Source organism: Hordeum vulgare, chromosome 5H, assembly GCF_904849725.1.
Source record: "Hordeum vulgare subsp. vulgare chromosome 5H, MorexV3_pseudomolecules_assembly, whole genome shotgun sequence".
NCBI classification, from domain to species: Eukaryota; Viridiplantae; Streptophyta; class Magnoliopsida; order Poales; family Poaceae; genus Hordeum; species Hordeum vulgare.
The window spans coordinates 140,090,302-140,096,117 of record NC_058522.1 but is presented as its reverse complement, the minus strand read 5'-3'; positions in this window follow the sequence as shown (position 1 = coordinate 140,096,117).

Sequence of the window (5,816 nt, the reverse complement as noted above, 5' to 3'; positions counted from 1 at the left end):
AAGCTTTTGCCACCTGCTCTTGGGGGAGCAGCTGGCGCTGCCTCCTGATCACCAAAAGGGAAATCCTCCCCGGCCGTGCGAGCTGGCACGACCTCTATCGTCTCCTCCAAGCGAACGCATCACCACGTGATGGGTGCGAGGCCCGATGCTCGGCGACGCACGCCAAGCCTCGCAAGACGACCCCTCGAGGGGGCCCTTGCGAGGTCGTTCGATACCTAACGGCCCCCGCCAGGGCTCGCCCTTCCACGGTCAGCCCCCTTTGGGTGACAGAGGCAGGGCCGCCTTGCTTGGGTCAGCCCAGCGTCGTCCCTAGGGCCAACCGGCAGACGGGTCGTGGTACACCGGGTTCCACTGAGCCGACAATGGTCATTGGTTGGACAACATTCGTTATAGGTTCAAAACGCTATTAACGGCAGCGTATTCCTTATTATGGTTGCTTTTACTATGTAGAAATGATCTGGTTTTCAATGACAAAAACTCTTTTACTTTGCAGGTTATTTTTCGTTGTACGCACTCGCTTCGTACGTGGTATATGCTTCATCTTACGGAGTACTAACCCTGTTCAAGGCAGTGTGGACGCGATTGGAGGGGTGGCCATGAAGTTCTTTTTCCAACATGGGTGGCAACATAACGTCTGTATTGGTCTATCACCTCTTTCGACATAAGCATAGTGACAGTGACGTTTCTATTTGACTCTAGTGATGCTGATATGTCCTTTTTTTCTCTTTTTTCATACTCTTTGTGTTTGGCTTTATGCATCTTAACTATGCAGAGATCTGGTGTTACTCATCATAAATTGTATCACTCGATACTACTTTTAATCTAATAAAAGCATCCTTTGTAAAAAAAAGGCATGTGCGCCCCATCATTTTGTACAACATAGGGTGATTTTGCGTCCCATAAAATGACAAAAACAACCAACACAACACTTCATGGAGTATGTGCGTGTATTTGGATAATGACACCAAGTGATTGTTTAAGAAGCTTAGTCCCTAAGCAATATGTACGTTAGCAGTTGCATTTATTCCCCAACTTTTTCTGTTTTTTTTACCATCGTGGTGCTTTTACATGTGATACTTCTAGTGAGAAAGAAAACCGAAATGAGTACTTTTAGAAGTCAGTCACGTGAACTTACATGTTGACCAACATTAGACCCCCCACGAATCATCTTGCCGCATAGACTAGAATTTGTGAGAGTGGACATAGCCAAAGCACTTTAGCATGACAAAACCAACAAAGTCAAACTAAAGAATATTTAGTAACGCTCATTAGAGCATCTCTAGGGGAACGTGTAAATTTGGACGTGTATATCTTCATATACACGTCCATATACACCTTGCTAAATTTTACACCTCCCAGTTTTTCAGTGGAACGTGTATACAGGACGTGAAAATTAGGACGTGTATATTCCAACGGCTATATTTTCAAACGGCTATATTTCCAACGGCTATATTTTCAACAGCCATATTTCTGGTCTATATAAACCGCCCCAATCTCCTCTCTTCCAGCATTTCTAGTTGTGCCTCATCTTCTCACTTCTAGATTTCTCTATCGTCTCTCACACAACACAATGAACACATCCTCTTGGGACATGAGTTCTTCGTCATCTTCATCGGGCGACGATGAACTCATACTTGCGGCATTAGCCGATCGCGAGGAGGAAGAGAGGATGAACACTCGACGCCATGGCGGTTCCAAGCATGGACGTCAGACAATCGATCGAGGAAGAGATGCCGGATTTGTTCTTCTGTGGTACGTCTACTTCAAAGAAGTTCCTCGCTATCCCGAATATTTGTTTCGACGAAGGTTCGTAATTAGTACACTTCTCTGCTTTAGCCCATTTTTTTCATTTCCCTATCTCATTTACTTTTTATGCACAGATTTAGGATGTCTCGTAATTTGTTCAACCGCATAGCTGATGGTATACTTGAGCATGACTCTGATGGTTATTTTACGCAAAAAAGAAGTGCTTCTGGAGCTCTTGGGTTACATCGTCTACAAAAGATGACCGCGGCAATGCGGATGCTAACATATGGAATAGCAGCTGATGGTGCTGATGAGTACATCCGGTCCGCTGAGGCTACTAATTTAGAGTCTTGCAAGAAATTTGTGATCAAAGTTTGTGAAGTTTTTGGGGAAAGGTACCTGAGATCTCCAAATGAACAAGACATTGCTAGGTTACTTGCAATAGGGGAGGAAAAAGGATTTCCTGGTATGTTAGGGAGCATAGATTGCATGCACTGGGGTTGGAAAAATTGCCCCAAAAAATGGCATGGCATGTTTAAAGGCCATGTGAATGAGCCCACTATGATCTTGGAAGCAGTTGCTTCACATGATCTTTGGATTTGGCATGCTTATTTTGGTTTACCAGGGTCTCTCAATGATATAAATGTTCTTCAACGTTCTCCTGTTTTTGCAAAGCTAGCCGAAGGTGAAACTCCTGCAGTGAATTATAGCGTCAATGGCCATCCGTACACAATGGGGTATTATCTTGCAGATGGTATCTATACAAAGTGGGCAACATTTGTGAAGAGCATACCAGCTCCAGATACCAGAAAGAATAAAACTTTTGCCAAGAAGCAAGAGGGAGCTAGGAAAGATGTGGAACGAGCCTTTGGAGTTCTGCAATCCCGTTTTGCCATTGTTCGTGGACCTGCTAAAGGATGGAAACGTAAAGAAATCGGTGATGTCATGAAAGCTTGTGTCATAATGCACAATATGACAGTTGAAGAGGAGCGAGAAACTGGTCGGCAAAGCTGCACTTTTGATGCAATGGGTGAAAGAGTCTCAGTCTCTCGTACTCATGCTGAACAACTGAGCTCTTTTATTCATATGACTCACCGGATTAGAAATGCCCATGAACATTCTCAGCTTAAACTTGATCTAATTGAGCATGTGTGGCAAAAGTTTGGAAACGAGTGATGTAATCCATGTCTTTGTAATGCAGTGCTATCAATAAAATAGTTCTTACAACAACTAGGATAAAGCATCAAATAGTTCTTACAACAACTAGTATAAAGCATCAAATAGTTCTTACTCTAGGCCGCGAGCAAGGATCTCCTTCTGCTTAGCTTGGTAGAACTGCTTTTGCACATCAGTCATACCACTAGTGTCGATGAGCATGATCCTCTCATCTAATTCAAACTGTCTTCGTGCATCCCCCCTATCGTTTCGTGCATCCTCCTTCTTTTTTAGTGCAATCTCCTCTTTTCGCAATTCAAGTTGCTGCGCGTAGAGAGCATTCCTTGTCGCCTCTTTGATCTCATCCTTCTCTTGCTTTGCTGCCCACACAGTTTCTAATGAAAGCTTGGAAGCAATGTCATCAACCTTACCTATCTTGTCCTTCTTCACACCATCGGTTCTTTTCTCATGTTCAAGAGCATTAGTGCGTATCGAGGTAGCATCAGTGCGTACCGAGGATGCATCAGCCGGATCATTGGTGGTTGTGCCCGGACTTGCATCACTGGTCTTCTTTTGTTTCTTCACAGAAGTTTCAAGTTCTCTTGTCTGCCACTTTGGATACTTCGAAAACTCTATGTAGCAATGCATCAATGTGAAAGGCTTCTTTTTTGTAGGATCCATTTCCTTGAACATAATGTGTGCATCGTTTGTGTGCACAAATATATGGTTAAAATATGCACAACACATATAGAATATTGCACATCACATATTGGCGCATAACTTTTCTTCTATAGTCCTTCCACTTTCTTGCCTATTTAAAATCTGCTGAAGGCAACCACAAAATTTAGAGGTCTCTCTGTTAATGAATGTGTAACGACAATTGATTGCATTATCATTTCGCTCCGGCCATGATGATTCCTTGTGTCTGTTGTAGTACTCTGAAATTCTAGCCCAATAAGTATCTCGGTTTTGATCTGTCCCAACAATATCCAAACTTGTATTTGCCCATGCTGCTATGAGAACCTTGTCCTCGTCACTAGACCAATTTTTTCCTTTGTTGGATTTTCCTTTCTGTGTTATTGCAGAACGATGTTGAATTGATGGAGTTTCCTGATCTCCAATTGGACTATCTGGTTGTGTTTGTGTGTAACCAAAATCAATGATGTCCAAGAAGGTTTTGTCATCATTAATCTGCAAGCAATAGACAAATACAAATTTTAGACAGCTATTTTAGACATCAAATTGACAGCAATGGACAACAATGAACAACAACAATGGACAACAATTAACAGCAATGGACAGCAACAATGGACAGCAATTAACAGCAATGGACAACAACAATGGCCAACAATTAACAGCAATGGACATCAAATTCTGCAATAACAACAATTAACAGCGCATTGCAGCCCTGCCCCTGCATCTCACCCCACACGCATTTCGCCCCACAGCGCCGCCCCGCCCCTGCATCTCACCCCGCACGCATCTCGCCCCGCATGCAGCGCCGCCCCGCACGCATCTCGCCCCGCAGCGCGCCCCGCACGCAGCGCCGCCGCCCTCCCCCCGCCCCTCTCTCCCCGCCCTCCCCTCTCCCATGGCGCGCGCCGCCGCCGCCAGATCTGGCCAGCGGTGCGGTGGCCGCCCGACGTCCCGTGCCTCCTCTCTACCGACGGGAATGGAAAATAGAAGGGAGGGAGAGAGCTTACCAGAGGGGAGTGGTCGCCGGCGAGCTTCGATGGCCTCTGGACGGAGGCGGGAGGATGGCAGGAGCAGGGCGGGAGGATGGCGGGAGCATCTCGTTTCCGTCCACGAGCGTGGCCGAGGCGTGTTTATTTCCAGGAGGAGTAGCCTCGTGGATGGACGTGTAAAACTTGCACGCTCGTATACACGATCCACTAGGAAGCGTTTTTCAGTTTGCATCGTGTATATTTACCATCCACCTCCATATACACCATCCACTAGAGATGCTCTTACCGCATCAACATATTTGGGTCGAAAGTGTTGCAAGGTTATGATGATGCCATGAATAATGGGTTGGTTAATATTAAATTTGGTCATCCATTAGGTCGTCACAAGAAAAAAAATATTTTGGACAAATAATGGATTTTATCACTTAAAATTAAACATCAAGATATTACACAACACAATGATCACACATCTAGTGTGTGTAAATAGGATTTACATAACCAACATCAACACATGCGAAAACACATCAACAACAAACAAAGTCATATAGGACCAACGCTATGTGTAGCTGAGAAGAAAAAAAAGCCCCAAAGCGACCAGATACGTGATGAGCAAACTACATCAATGACCCTATCCACACCAACCATCTCATGACACCACACAAACAACGAGGTTCTTCTAAAATTACACCTTCAGGAATAAAGCGACACTCAAGCGTCATCGTCACCGGATCCAACCACCAAGGCCAGAATTTAGGTTCTCCGAAAAGAATCATTCATACCATATTGGAGTAATGCCTTCAACAAGCTAACAATGTAAAAAGAAACATTGCCATTGCGAGGTATAACAAGCTCGGGTTAGACCTAGACTTTCATCCCGGAGCTCGAGACTAGGTGCTCCACTAACACCACCATCGAAATCGCTTAAAGTGTATCTCCACCAGTTTTCCGCAATCCCACCATCTACATGTGATGCGACAGATGCTGCTACGCAACTATCCCTCTACGGCAAGCCGCCGTTCATAATTTGCATCTCGTTGTCGAAGTCAACCACTGGATCTTGAGAGATGAACTATTTTGGTGATCTTTTGATGATCACCGTCACCGTGGAACCGTAGGAGATCGCTGCAACACAGTCTAAAAATCACCGCCACTCGGGACCAAATCTGGATCACCACCACTAAACACGTAGTGTTGCCTGCCGACCACCACCCGCGCGGAATGCCAACAAAA